This window comes from Cavia porcellus, unplaced genomic scaffold, assembly GCF_034190915.1.
Source record: "Cavia porcellus strain 051 isolate PalLab524CR breed Dunkin Hartley unplaced genomic scaffold, mCavPor4.1 scaffold_24, whole genome shotgun sequence".
NCBI lineage: Eukaryota > Metazoa > Chordata > Mammalia > Rodentia > Caviidae > Cavia > Cavia porcellus.
The window spans coordinates 3,410,967-3,426,434 of record NW_026947507.1 but is presented as its reverse complement, the minus strand read 5'-3'; the positions used below and the strand labels follow the sequence as shown (position 1 = coordinate 3,426,434).

The following is a 15,468-nucleotide window of genomic DNA, read 5'->3' as shown; positions in this document are numbered from 1 at the left end:
AGATTACGGGAAGTTGGAGTTTTATTCCAAGCAAGACACGAGTTCCTTTTCCCTCTTCCACACTTCTCCTGGTTGATAGTTTTGCTTTCGTGGCAATATTAACATCCTTTTAAAAATTCGGCAACAATATTAGGGAAACAGATTATTAATCGTATTATGGGAAACAGATGTCTTCACTGAGAAGTGGAAGGGATGTGAGGAAAGGTTACCCAGGATCAGAGTTTACCTCTTGTTTGGGGCCTGTCCTTGATCTGATTATGTCGTTAATGGCTACCACCTTACAGAGTGCCTGAAAATCTGTCTGCCACAAGACAAGTTCCTAATTTCACATTCTGTTCACTCCACTTCCGAGGATGCCAAGGAAATATTTCTATGCCACTCTTTTCAAAGTCCTCGGATGTGGACTCTTTTTCTAGATTTTACTGATTAACTTGCAGCAGGTCATGGAAGTTTCAGTGGTCAGCTTCGATATCCTGTAAAAGTGTCATCAAAGTCACCTTCCCTGCAAATTTTATGTCAGCTTCCTAGACACCTCCACAGATTATGTATGTGCTAAAGCATCTGTGCCCTCCAGCTGATTCAAATTAAACCACCACTCAGTGCTTCCCTCCTTCAGAGCCGGAAGCTGGAAAGTTCTAGGGTTTGCACAAAAGTCTAGTGGTTGACATCCATTGTGTCCAGCTGTTCTTTGGCTTCAGGTCTGGAATTGTTTCTTTGCATTCAATATGCTCTCTGTTCTTTTCTTTTTCCAATCCTGACTGTAAGCAATCTAACCTAGCTTGCTTTAGTATTCAGATTATTACTGGGCCCTGTGCCCAGCATCAAATACTACACTTGGGGTAGAAAGTTGGTATTTGTGGTTGATGAGTTTAGGCACCAACACCCACTTTCAAATCTTTTAAGCTTTGCCTTAAACATAAACTTTGATTATTCTCCTGCTTATCTGATGGGAGGAACTGTCATTTGATTTTGGTAGATGAAATTTCCGCAAAAGTTCCTAAATACCTTATGTGGAACTGACTATAAAATATTCAAAATAATAATATACCAAGGGGACATTTTAAGCATATGCATTTCTTTAAAAGCATGCCTATAATGTAAACATAGTAACACTGAAAATGTGTATAATGCTAAAAGGAAAAAAGAAAATAATTATTTTGCATACACAATATGCAAATTATTTTTGCATACACATTATGAGCCCAGCCATATAAAAAAATTAATATCAAAAGGAAATAAAGTGAGTACTTGACAATATTTGTGTCTGAGTAATGAGATTGTGGCTTTGTTAATGTTTTCTTTATGGTTTTCTATTTATAACAGTGTTTTAAAGTATCCATTGCTTACATAATCAGGAGATTATGCTATTTGTAAAATAAATCATACTGTGCAATTAAAACGCACAGAATAAGCTTTACCTTCTTGATTTTCAGTGATTCTCAACCTTGGACACATTAGAATTAATAGGCCACTTTCAACAATCCCAGTGTCCACGGTAGATTCTGACCAATTAAATCAGAAATAAAAGCCCAGGCGTCAGTCTTTTCCCCAGAGGATCTCAGTGTGCAGCCAAGGGATAAGAACTGCTGCTGGACTAATTGGGCCACTTAGATCAGCAGTTTGACTGCAATGAGAATCTCTTGGGAAGCTTTCATAGTGCCACAACATGGTCCTTAACACCAAGTTCTGAAGTTAATCGGTTTGTAAGGAGCTCTGGCACTCCTATTTCTTTTTTTAATTTCCCCAGGTAATTCTGATATTCACCCAAGTATATTGAGTATTTACTGCGCAGGGCCCAGTGCTGAGTCTTTTATGTGCATTATCTCATTTAATTTTCAAAATAATCCATGAGGTATGTTATTCAGAGACATAAGGTAAACTGTTCAAGGCAGCCTAACTTGTTTGAACCCTTCTGATCTTTTTGCAATAGCTGCAGACAAAGAAAAACTCCTCCCAGTTCTGAGAGAATGCTTTTACATACTCCAATGGGAAATCCACCATACCTACATTTAAATCATTGGTTCAGTAGCCCCTTATAAATCTGTCAATTAGCAGTTATCTCATTCCTACTAAGCTCTGTCAAGTTTGAATATAGCCAAAATATCTTGTGCATTTCTGTCTATTCATCCCATAGAGACTTGAATAGCATTAGAGCTTAAATAATTTCCAGCTTATTCAAGGGTGCAACATTATCTCATTGCTTAATTTTACCACACTGGCCAATTTCTCTCCTGAAATCATAGGATAGCTCATATTTCTATTTTATTTTATGTGATTTTTGGTCATCAGTAGGTGCGTATATTTTGAGACTTCCTTAAAGAATTTTGTAAAACTCCTTAGACAATTGAGAGTACTCTTGCATGTCGCAAAACTAGTGTTAGGGTTGCTGTTGCAACAAATTTCAACATCCCTGGATTTTCTGATGTTTCTCTCTGATCCTTCATTTAGATTGAGCTATACTTTGCTTAAAGCAGACTTTATCCTCTCTGACAGTCATGTTTCCCTCAGATCTCAAGCACAGTCACAGGTGTCTGTTGCAGCCTAGTGGGCCCTTTGTGTTTATAATTTGAGTATGTTTGAAGTAAAACACATGTGCTCAGACGTGTACAGCATACACTGAGTGTTGCATGTTTCATACCCAATAAAGCCAAACTGATGGGGTAAGGGTACAGAATAGGCCACTTCAACTGTAGGGATTCTGGACCAACTTTTGAGGCAGGTGGGTGTTTTTGTTTTTGTTTTTGTTTTTGTTTTTGTTTTTCTTCTTCTCCTCCTTCTCCTTCTCCTTCTCCTTCTCCTTCTCCTTCTCCTTCTCCTTCTCCTTCTCCTTCTCCTTCTCCTTCTTCTTCTTCTTCTTCTTCTTCTTCTTCCTCCTCCTTCTCCTCCTCCTCCTCTGCCTCCTCCTTCTCTTCCTCCTCCTCCTCTTCCTCCTCCTCCTCTTCCTCCTCCTCCTTCTCCTCTTTTTAACAGAACAGGGAGGTTCAAGGCAAATATTGTTTAAAAAGATAATTTGTAAGAGTTTTGCTTCTCCATCATAAAATAGGCACCACCTTTCAGATAATTTTACAAAGAAATATCTTCCAGCACTCACAAACTTGCAGTGTAATGTAGAGTACAGAGTTAAGTTTAATAACCTTTGCAAAGGAACAGAAAGAAGGAAAGAGAGAAAGAAAAAAGAAAGAAAGAAAAGAATAGAAAGAAAGGAAGAAAGATAAAGGAAAGGTATGTACTTGGGTTCAGATAGAAGGAAAATATTTTGTATATATCGCTTTTTCTCCCTTCTCATCATTAGCATTTGTGTTTGGCCTTTGTTTTAGCAAGCAGTTTATGCTATATTCTAAAATATTGTAACCTTGTGCATTGTGATGAGTTACCTGGAGAAAAGATATTCTAATAAAGTGGGGAAATATTTAAATATATATTTTAAGAAAAACAAGCTGTCAAATTTTTTCAGCTATTTTAGAACATATGAAAAGTGGAGGAGGCAATTTAATAATAGATATGAATAAAAAATTCTTATCCAGAATAGCCAAGCACTTGTTGGACTGAATGAAAATCCAATGTCGTCTCATTCTCACATCCACACAGCACCTACTGCCCTTTGCAGGCTCATTACTCCAGAGGTGACAAAGTAAATATTTTAATATTCAAATTTTATCAGAGATTTTCTGAAGTTCTTCAAGTTATTTAATTATTTATAAATAAAAATACCTTATATAAGTGTATTTTCATAAATGTGTACTGTGGAAGAGACTTGTTCTGATTATCACTTATTCTGCTTTTAAGTTAATTGCTAAATTAAAGTCTTTGAATTTCAGCTACTTGTTTCATAAAAATTTAAGGTAAATAGGAATGTTTGGTATAAAGCAAAATGTTACAAGTTAGTCTTTCAAATTTCTACCTGCAGATTTTTCAATAATCACACCTGATTTTATACTTTATCTGTCAATTTAAAAAAATAAAATACATTATAAAAAATACCTAATTTGTAAGACTACACATACAATAGTTTTATAAAATGTATTTCAAAAACAGAATTTGTATTTTTGTAATTAAGTGGTTTTCTTCTCATTTATTCCAAGAATTGTTACATGTCCAGGGTATTACAAAATTTTTCATGTTTTTAATCTGAATAATCACACAACATTCAAAAACATTAGAATTTTTCATTCATCTCAATCTTCCTAAAAATTCAATTTATTTGTTGCAAACAGTAGTATCCCAACTATTAAATTCGTCAAGAAAAAAATTCTACAGACAAAGTGTATTGTGATTTAATTTGTGAAAAGAGCATCAGTTTGTCTTCTCCCAACTTTAGTCACAATTTCACAATATTTGCTAAACCGTAAGCAAAAAGCCAAAAGCAATAAAATAGCAGAAACCCTTAAGAAAATGCCAGAGTTCAGAGAACAATTGCCCCAGGCTTACCCTTGTGACCTCTAATCTGTTTGGGTCATCAGTGGTTTCTCTTTAAAGCATCCCGCAACGTGACCACGCTCAGGCAGCATAGTTGTTTTGCAAGCCAGTGTCATAACAATGAAAGTCAAACTTGACTTTTGTGCTGAATAGTTGGGATAAACCTACCCCATGGCAAATAACAGTTTTCTCTTGGGTGTGGTGTATTTGAAACTTGTAGGTGCCAGACAGTAAATGTAGATGTGGAATCTGATTCAGAGAAAGACTGGTATTGGGCTTTTTTGGGGACATATTACACTCATGAATGCTTTATTCCAGAAGACTTTCTTAAACTCCAAAACTAGCACTAAATTCAAGTGTAATCACAGAGCAGAAAGAGCAGTGACTAAGAGTCTGGAAACCCAGGTTCCTGCTGTTGACACATCATGTGTACCCATATCTGCCCAAATAAAGTCTGAAAATCATTTATCACAGCCCTGGGTCATCGGCCAGCACCAGTGCTTTGCCATGTGTCCGTTTGCTGCCTCCAAGAAGCTCTGGGTTTAAAGGAGAACATAAATGAACATGTTACTGCGATAGAAATTGAGAAGTGTTATGTATTTAGAAACAATTATAAAGAGACACAAAAAGAGAGGACTGATCAGCTCTGTTTGGCAGCGTGAAGGCCAACAGAGCTATAGAGTCTTCAGCCAGGACCCTGAAAGGTAATTGGCAAGTAATTTGGTGTGCTGAAAATATATGGTTGAGGAGACGGAAAGACTTTGGGTTAAAATCAAAAGAAAAAGGGAAAGAATTTGTGAAAAAGCTTTGCCATGTCTTCCTTAAAAATGAGAGCAGCGCGGGCACTTGGGAACTGAATTTCTTCATTTTTAATAGAGGAGTTTGACTGGATAGTTTTTTGAATTCATGAGCAAGTCTAAAATTCTTAATATGATTACATTAAAAGTTCAAGGGAAAACGAAATCTGGCCAGATAATATCAATTCCTGTGAAGACAGTGCCAAGTGAGTGGCTATAATTCCAAACAACAGATAAGCATCTTCTCTTGCATCATTGTAACAATCCTTACACGAACATATTAAAAATAGATTGTAAGTTAATAAATACTACTTTCTGTTGCAGATGTCAAAAAAAAGTAATTTCCAAGCTATCAAGTTGAATTATTTAAAAAATTATTCTAGTATGGTAATGCTATGAAATGAATTGCTTCCCTTCACCTCAAATTCACTGAAGCCTTTTACACTAATGTGACTGAATTTTATTTTGAAGGAAGAAGTAATTAAATTTAAATAGTTCGTCACTGTGGGACTGTGACCTGATAAGCTTCATAGCTAATAAGAAGAGGCAGCAGAATGCTGCCTTCCTGGACACGCTGAGCACACTCACGGAAGATACCAGGAGAGGTTGCAGACAAAGGTAGCCATTTGCAAATCAGAAAGAGAGCCCTGAAGGGCTGAGATGTAAAGAATCATGTGCCTAGAGATAGATAAAATAAACCCGCTATCCTATTTGACTTTCAGCTGTCTTCGAATAAATCAAGGTCTGTATCACTGACTTCTGTAGTGTGGAACATTAAGAGATAGAAAGTGCTTGAGAAAAGGAGTTGTTTTAAGAACAAGTAATAAAAGATTATGGCATCATTTAAGGTATAGCAGTTCAAACATACTTTCTCCATTGACTCAGAAAAAGTGTCAGGTATGCAGCTTAGAAAAAAATTCTTGATGGTATCTATGCATTAGTCAGCGATCTGTTACTGTGATAAAATGCATGAAATAATCAACTTAAAAGTGCAAAGGATGACTTTGACCCATGGCTTCAGCATTTTGAGCATGTGTTCCACTGGCCCCTTCGCTCCAGGACAGTTGTGAGGCAGAACATCATAACCAGAGTACACGACCAAGCAGGCTTCTCAATTTATGGCAACCTGGAAATGAAAACGGAAGAGAGACAGACAGACAGACAGACAGACAGGCTTTATCTTCTTTCCTGTAGGCTTCACCCTGCTAAGGGAGCCACCACCCCCAATAGCTCCATAGTTTTGTAACAAAGCCTGTATCACATGGGCCTTTGGGCAACACTCATCCAAGCCATCGCAAACTGAGTCTCTTAGCAAAAATGTCCATCATTTCCCCTCCTTAGAAGCGCCTCAAGGCAGGACTTACTGAGGCTTAGCTTCTCTGAACTGCCTTGATTGCAGGAAAAGAGATTAAACAACCTTGTAGCAGGGTCTGTGTTAACAAGAAAAGTAAAGAAAGGCAGGATATTTTTTAAAATGAGAGGGTAATTAATTTTTAAATAAAATCGACTTTGTTTTTGTCATTTTGCTAAGAAAAATATCTTAAATTTTATTTCTGTACATTTCAGCCTTTGTTTATCCCCTCCACAGAATGGGACTATATCTGTGATGGTATAGAATATACTACTGGTAGGTGTGGCATTGGTATTACAGATGTGATAACCACTACTTTATTTTTTCCTTAATCACAGTTACCTACTGTTTCTTCTCCAAAAAGCAATGTTCACATATTAGAATAATAATGAACGTGTTAATCCATTATTTATTATACCTTAAAAATAAATTCACTCATGAAGCTTCATGGACAAGTATCTCTCTGTATCCCTTCATCATCCTTCTTAGCGTATATACTGAATATGAGCCTGTGTGCACACAAACGCATTATTCAGCAGCCAGTAGAGATAAGCATTTATCCTTTAACTAAAAGTGTTCATAAGCAATCATCTTTGTTACCTAGGAAGCCAAATTTTAAAACCCAATAGCTAGGGGGCTGAGGATTTAGCTCAGCAGCCTAAGCACCTACCTTGCAAGCAGGTGGTTGTGAGTTTGATACCTAGTACCAATAAAAACAAAAGAAAAAGAAAAAAAAAAAACCCAACAGCTATTAGCAGAACACAAGGTGTAAGTAAAGATTGATGAATAGGCTATCGTGTGATATCTTGCGAGTGGCCTCGTAAAAATGAAATATTTCAAATGTACATCTTCATTAAAATATTTTCATATTACTCTCTAATTGATATAATAAAAGCCAATATTCTAAAATATTTATTGAAAAATGAGCTACTAGCCATAACCATATATTGCAAAATGTTTTATGTCTGAACTGAAGAATAACAGGAATTTCTGGATATTTTGACTTAAAAAACACCATCAGTGACAATTCTGGGCAGTGTATTTGGTGTGAAATTTTTCTCTATGAGTGTATATTTTTCACAAATAAAAACCAAATATGTATATCTACACGAGTGCCCATTCCATTTTTAAATGAAAAATAAAATAATTTATCTAATATTATAAGGCAGTGATTCATATTCAGCCAATGGCAAATATTTATTAGACTTCCTTTTAATCTGCTTGGTATCTTATATCAAATCAAGCAGGTCCTTTTAGTGCGTATGTACACAAACTGGGAGCAAACAGTTAACAGATGCCTGTCTCTAACACTTGCAGAATCCTGTGATACAAATATGTGCAACAGTGATGATTTCAAGCCAACAACAGTTTAACAAAGATTTTACAAAATTCCTGAATATTTCAAATTCAGCTCTCTTAGACTGGCAGACACCCATCTCCGAGGACTGCTAGGAGGAAGGAACACGTGGGCACAGAGGAAATTAATAGTGCTGCACCACAGCGACCCGCATAAGAATAAAGCAGGGCAGCCAGACTGAGGGAACAAGCCTGGTCCACACCCCAATTCAGCCGTATGCTCCATCATTGCCTCTGTTTGCATTTAGTGTCTCGCATTTATTAATCATTGTTTCCTCTACATTATTTCGTTTTATCTCTTTATAAAATTATAGAGCTATTCACCTCATAATGGGAAATATATCCTATGTGTAAAATGCAACAAAATTACTCACAGATTGATCACTTTTGATGTGCAAAGCACAGTGTGGATGATTTGAAGGAGCATAAGATGGGATCATGAAGAAATGAGAAAAATAAAAATTTTACTGTACTGTTTACACTTTATTTACTTTTAAGTTTTTTCCACAAGTAATGTCTGACATATATTAAAGAATGGATATACAGTATGTCATTATATACATGAAAGATAATTTAAAATAAGAAAAGTAAAATCAAATTACTATAATATATATAATTGAAACTGGTTTAATTTGGAATTTTTTCTGAGAAATCTATCAGAACATGGACATCTAGGTAACCAACACACAGGGATGTGTTCCAATAAAATGTTATTTGGGTGCAATGCAATTTCAGTTTTATGTAATTTTCATTGACCATAATATAGTCTTCCTTATTTTCAAACATCAAAAAAAGTAATTCATAAACTATATCCCCTCTGTGTGAATGGCAGGTGAATTTTGTTTGTGTACAGCCCTTTTCTAAGTGTTTATATCAAAAATAACACTATGATAACATTGTGTATGTCATTAGTTGTAGGGAAAGTGGATTTGAGGTTGAACCTCTACTATATTCTCTAGTTTATGATATTGGTTTCTTGAATTCTTTATGTCTCAGGTTGCTCCATCTATAAAGTGGAGATAAAAAATTATAACTCTCATTGATTTTTGATGGGAATAAATGGGTGAACATATAAAAAAGCGTTTAGAAATGAGCTCAATGATAGTTATTACATACATGTTTACTAAGGAATTTGCCTCAATGCTTGGTATTATTTCAGATTTCTTCTTTAGAAAAACTATGAAACTGTCTTAGTCCATTTTCTGTTGCTGTAATCAGAGACTAAATAATTTATAAAAAGTGGAGGAAGTTATTTTAGCTCACGGTTTTGAGACTCAGAAGTCCAAGAGCATGCTATCCACATTCATTTAGCCGCTGATGAGGCTCTTACTGCGTCCACTCATGCTAGAAGGTGGAGAGAAGTAGACAGGCATGAAGAAACAAAGTGCAAAAGGCAGTCCTGTGTTTTAACAACCTGTTCTCGCCAAGCAAGTCCAGTCCCAAGACAGTTAGCCCAGTCCAGAGAGAAAGGCATTAATCCATATGAATGGCATTACTTACTCTTAAAAGCCCACCACCTCTCAACACTGCTGCTTTGGGAATTAAGTTTCCAACACATGAAATTTGGCGGGACATATTCAAATCACAGGAGAAACCAAGTTAAAATTATGAAAGAAGAATTCATTACATTATAGACATCAACTTATTCCTAAAAGCTACCCATGAATTCATTTCTGAACACTAACCCTTAAATGCAACTATCTGTATCAAAATCTACTTTTCAAAAAATCTACCTCATGGAACCCATCACTAGATTTGAATGTTTAAAAATATAATTATCTTTGAAGGACAAATATTTCTAAAGAAACACCAAAAGAATGAAAGTTAAACTTGAAAAAATAATTACAGATACTGTATCTATGCAGCCTGTGAACTATGGAAGCAATAAGTAACATAGCTTTCCACGTGTATTGTAACAGGGACAGTTCTCATTTAAATGGGTCCCCACTGGTGTTTTTCTTTTTCATTACACTTCACACTGTCACATATGAGCTTATAGCCTTAAAAGGAGCTATAATGCATACATGTGAAAAACTCGGGGACAATCGTGGTAAAGCCTGGGTTCCGGAAGGTTAGATGGACTCTGTTGACTGAGTGTGAATGTTGACACCAGGGTACATTTGGAGGTGCACCTGGAAAGAAAGGAATTTAAAAAGCAAAGGTTTAGAGGAGGCACGGTCGTTTTGGCTGCTAAGCACCTTCTTCTAGGAGCAGAGCCAACCTCTGTCCACAGAGGGAAGCATGTGATTTGATCTGAATAATCACTAGGACTCCAGAATTTTTGGACGTGTGAAATAAGACTTCTTAATTTAGTTTCAGGTCACAGACTAAAAGATGTCATTCCCAGGGTTCTACAAAACAAACCGCCCGTGAATGGAAAAACTAGTTTCAACGACTAAACTCAGTAAAAATATGAAAGGCCAAGTGACAGGGAACATACTACTCAGAGCTAGTCATACTGTGGCTGCATCCACCCTCAAGTTCAGCACGTCTAATGTGCACAGTATCTTTATTTTCTGGCTGTACCTTAGCACCAGACACCTGTTCCCTTTGTATAATCAACTTGTCCTTTCCTAGCCTGTGGAAACTAGTCATGCAGGCTTCCCCCACTTCTCTGGCCCTAGCACACCCACTCAACAGTCAATCCAGCTTATGTTGCCCGTCTTCTTTTGTGATATTTACTTTTTATTTGTATGAGCAAAGTACATGCTAGTGGTTTGATGGGCAAAAATCATATGACTCTGTATAACACAGTAAATGGCCTTTAACTCCATCTTACCTCTCTCTTTATTCCTCCCCAAAACGATCATTTTGAGATCTGTGTGTTACTTCTATTTACTTCTGTATTCTAAATAGAATGAGTAATTCATATTTCATGATTTTTCACTTTTTACCTATAAAAATTTTGTACCTATAAAACTTTGTACCTATAAAAATACTTAGGGCTCTTGTGACAAACACACATACCACCATCACCACTACCACCACCATCACCTCCTCGTTATTATAACTTGGTTATATTCCTTACTTAAAATTTTTATTTTCTCTTAGTTATCCCCTGTGTTGAGGGGGGGAAAGAGTGGTTTTCTACACTTTCACACTCTGCCAGAACTGTGAAACTTCTTTAAATATGTTGATATAATTGATTGGCTAACCTTCCATATGGGTCTCATTTAAATTTTCTTCTTCACAACATTTTAACGCAGCCTTCTACTGTCCTGGTCTGTAGAATGTCTCTCACCTGCTGTTCTTCCTAGCTGTCAGCTAGTCACTGTAACCTAGAGGATTCTTATCCTGAGTTGGAGCCCTCTTCCTGAAATCTACCTAACTTCCACATTTTGTTATGATGAAGCAGACCCTTCAGTGGACTCCTAGGACACAGTACATGGAACATGATTTAAAAAAATAATTTTGGGGACTGTAAATAACCTTAGCCTGCCCATCACTTGATTGATAGTTTAGTTAGGTACAGAGTGCGAGACTATAGCTCATTCTTCATTAGAGCTTTTAACTACTGCCAGGTTGTCTTCTAGCTTCCACTTTTGGTTTTGACAAATCCAGTGAGACTTTGATTTCCATTGCCACGTACAATCTCTTTTCCTTTTTTCCATCACAGATTTATATTCTTCTGTTTGCTTCTAATGTGTTAAGAATTTACAGTGTGCCTTTAGTGTTCCTTTTTTTCCTTCTTTTTTCTCTAGGCAGTTATTTCTCTCTTTAAATATAAAATTTATCCCCTCATTTTTGAAAATATTTTTTAAAAGTAACTTCTTCTCTTAGTTTCTGTCTTCATTTCTATATTCTTTACAATTTTCCAGGCATGGTGAAACTGCAGCCTATTTTGTTATTGGTTGGTTTTTGTTTGTCCTCTTATTCTGATGTCATAACAAAAAATTTTAAAAATTCTTTGCAATATATATATAAACTATATTATGTATTTTTAAATTGCCCCAAGACAATCTTCTTCACTCAAAAGAATGAGGATATAAAAACAATGATAGGTCACAAAAGTTAGTTAGACCCCTTGGGCTTATCTTCAATTTTTAACCTTTGCCTTTGGTTATACATTTTTGTCTTCTTTCTGTGAGATTTTTCTCCATTTTCAATACTTCTATGCATTTTTCAATTTTTCCTCTTAAGAATACATGAAACATTCCTGTTCCCTGTACTGTCTTTATATCCCATCCTATTCTTGCAGTATTTTATCACTGAGTTCATCAATTCTAATTACAGTCTGCTTGCAGGTTCCCTCTCCTCCTCTTACCTTTGTCTCCACTGATGTCGTTTCTGTGTGCATTTATTCTGCTTCTCATGTTAGAAGCTTTCCTTACATACCTTGCACTCTTTGACTGTTTACGTATACAGATAAGTTGTTGAAAGTTTATTGGATGCCCAGGGCCGGATGTAGCTGGGAAAAGAGCGCTCTAGGTCTTGCTTACTGGGAGGGAGTGGTTTGGCTGAAACCCAGCTCTTTGGGGGAAGTTTCTCAAACGCTGTCATCGTCTTCTGTGGCTGGTAAGTGTCTTCAAACAAGAAGCCTCCAGCACTCCCTGGGTAATGAGGCAAGTAATATCTCACTTTAAAGACCACGGAGTGCCCCGTGTGCTTTTATTTCCTCTGTTGCACTTCATTCTTCCTGAGCTTTGCCCTGTGTCCTGGTCTCCAGAGGGTGAGCTTCTCCCTCTGCTTAAGTGGCAAATGGTTTGTTAACCATCAACACAGCAGGAGTTTGGGGGCCTGGGGATCTAACAGCTTTGTACAGAATGTCACTGCTCCTCTTCATCCCAGCCTAGCTCACCTTTCCATAGTAACTGGTGACCCCAATTCCTGAATGCTTGTATGTTTTCCGATCTTGATAAATCTTTCTTCTTACTGATTGCTCTCAGGGAAGCTGGAAATACAGCTTTCTTTTCTCGGTCGTGTAGCTGCCAGCACCCCATCTGCTCTCCGCAGTAAAAATGCTGTTGGTGTAGCTACTGGTTTAAACATTTCTTTCCATTTTTTTTCTGTATTCTTTTTTTTCCTTTCACTTTTACTATCAGAAATACATATACTGCATTTTTGAGAGTTCTTAGACAAGTAAATGTCTTTATTCCATCGTATTTAACCACAGGTACCTAAATATTTTTGAAACTGAAACAACACCATTTATTCCTACTACAGTACTCTAAAACTGATCTGAGAATGACTTCATAGTCTTTCTGATGGAATCCTGCAGCAGCTTCCTACATAACTTGCTTCCCATCAATCTGCCTTCAATCTATTCCCAACATACTTTTGAATTCATCCATCCAAAATGCAAATCTCCAAGCTGTATCTGCTTCGAGGATGGCACTCCCTACACCCTGGATAGTGAGTCAGCTTCCTGTGAGTGTAGCTCAGGGCCACTGAGTGATCTGGCACCTTGTATGTTTCGAGTCTGGTTTTGTACCACTTGCCAGCAAAATGGAATGCCTTGTGCCTAACATGCATCTCACCCACGTGATGTGCAGGGCACGCTGTTCTCACACATTCTTGCCTTTCCCTCTTCTTTCACATACACACAATGTTTTTGCCAGTGGTATCTTCTCCAGGAAGCCTTTTGCTTTTTCCTGTTTCCCTTTCCTCTAAAGATTAGGGGTCTCCTGATCTGTATTCTTGCAGGAAGCACCTTAATCGTACATCATACCTTAGAATGAGATTCTCATGCTTCTGTGTCCCTATAGGGGTTTATAGTGTCTCATTCATGTATTCAAAATAGTTTGGAGGGTTGTTTGTTTGTTTGCTATTTAGTACCAGGGATCAAACTCACAACCAGGCAGGTGCTTGTGTCACTGAGTTATATTCCTGGCTGCCTTTTTTGTCTTTTTGAGACAGGATGTTGCTATGCAGTTCAGGCTGGCCTTGAACTCACTTTGTAGCCTAGGCTGGTCTCGAACTCACAGAAGTCCCCCTGGGTGCTGGGATTACAGGTCAGCTATGTATTCCAAATTGTTACGGACCTCCTGGGTGTAGCCGCTTTTTTGTTTCTTTTCCTCTCTAACTTTCTGGTACCTGAAGCTGACTTCTAGCCATCACATTAACTTAAGTAAAAGATTAAATTATGCACATGAGCAGTGATGTGGAATGGGCTGTGTGCTATAGAGGACAAATTAAATCCCCAAGTGTGCCATTCTCATGCTTGCCCCTAGTGCTCCCGAGCCAAGTACGTCAGCTCTCTGGACTCTGTCTCCAGGTCCTGCACATTCTTAAGCTTTAGTGATGACATATTCAGAGCTCGTGGGTTTTTTTTTTTTTTTTTTTCCTAGAACATAGCTTTCTTCATCACCAGTGTTATTGAAATATGACTCTTGCTTTTAATTAAACAAGAGAGAGGAATGGACTTTGAGAATCATTTCCTAAACTGTTCAGAAACTACCAAAACTGCCAATTTATTTTAGGCTGCCATGTGTAATTTCTTCTGAATACAAGAGGAGATGAAAATTTTGTCAAAAATGCTGCAGTAGGAAAGCAAAACAAGAAATCAACCACAGGGTCTGTGAATTTTAAAAAAAGAAAAGAAAAGAAAAAAACCCCAGGAGAATGGGAACTGAAAGTTTCCATCTGTGAGACATGCCCAGACCCGGGTTACCTTTCTCCTGGCCCTGTTCTAGAAGCAGTCTGGCCAGTGTGGACAGTGGGATGGCCAGTGGTCTGTTACATGAAAGAGACTCCGCAGACTTTGCCATCAAATCTTCTGTGGCACCTGTGACTCATCTTACAGAAAGCTAGAAAAGCAGTTAAATGTTAGGTACATGATGGTTTAAAGGGTTTTGTAAACAGAGTTTACAATCCAGCTGCCACATTAGTCTACGTGAAAAATTACTCCAGACTTAGAAGGAGCAGACTTAAAAGTGAATATTTAGACCACAACTTGTTTGTAAATTGGAACAAATCTGCATTTGATTCCTGTTGCTAATTGAAAAATCTTAGGCTGTGATTGAGAATAATTATGCTTCCTTCCAAAGGGGCAGCCTTGATATATGGTTCAAATCTCTAGCTGAATTGAATTAAGAAAGCTTCCTCTACTAGTCCTGTGAATCCCTCACCTAAAAAAATTATGTACAACTCAAAATTTAGACACGTTTTAGAGATAGAATATTCTCCAAGAAAAACACAGTGGAACCCCAAATTACAAAACACGGGATATAATTTCTGAAGAGCTTTTCTCTTGTCTGAGATTCTTATATAGCCATTTCCTAGTAGGCTTATAAATACATCATGGATGCTGCATGAAATAGCAAATGTATAGCGGAAAGTTCCAAGTAATAAATTCGGCTATTGTTCTACAGTATTTCTATGAATATCACCACAAGCACCTGGAGCAAAGGTTTAGGATTCTTCCAGGGTAAAATAAAAAATATTATCTTTTCTCCCAAATCATTGCACAGTTCAGAAGTGTGAAATGAACTGAACTTCATTCGGCTCATTTTTGATTAACACACCTGGGGCTGGTCTCCTCCAAACTCCCCCTCACCATGTCCGCGGCCCTAATTTAACTCTCCTGGAACCCTCACTCCATCACTCTCC

General features: G+C 37.2%; 1 protein-coding gene and 1 long non-coding RNA gene across 7 annotated transcripts in view; one reads left to right on the top strand and one right to left on the bottom strand.

The window, feature by feature from the left end:
• The window catches only part of Dlc1 (DLC1 Rho GTPase activating protein), a 397,132-nt gene that overhangs the window by 135,057 nt on the left and 246,607 nt on the right, over positions 1–15,468 (top strand). The gene's annotated exons all lie outside the window — the stretch shown is intronic.
• LOC106027551 (uncharacterized) lies at positions 4,063–12,247 on the bottom strand. Of its 2 annotated transcripts, none has more exons than XR_002791024.2 (5): positions 12,185–12,247; positions 9,184–9,264; positions 6,983–7,073; positions 6,578–6,643; positions 4,063–6,339 (listed from the first exon to the last, which is right to left on the bottom strand). It is a non-coding gene; the product is annotated as an uncharacterized LOC106027551 (long non-coding RNA). The 2 variants fall into 2 exon arrangements; XR_010042547.1 differs by lacking the exon at positions 12,185–12,247 and adding an exon at positions 9,945–10,704.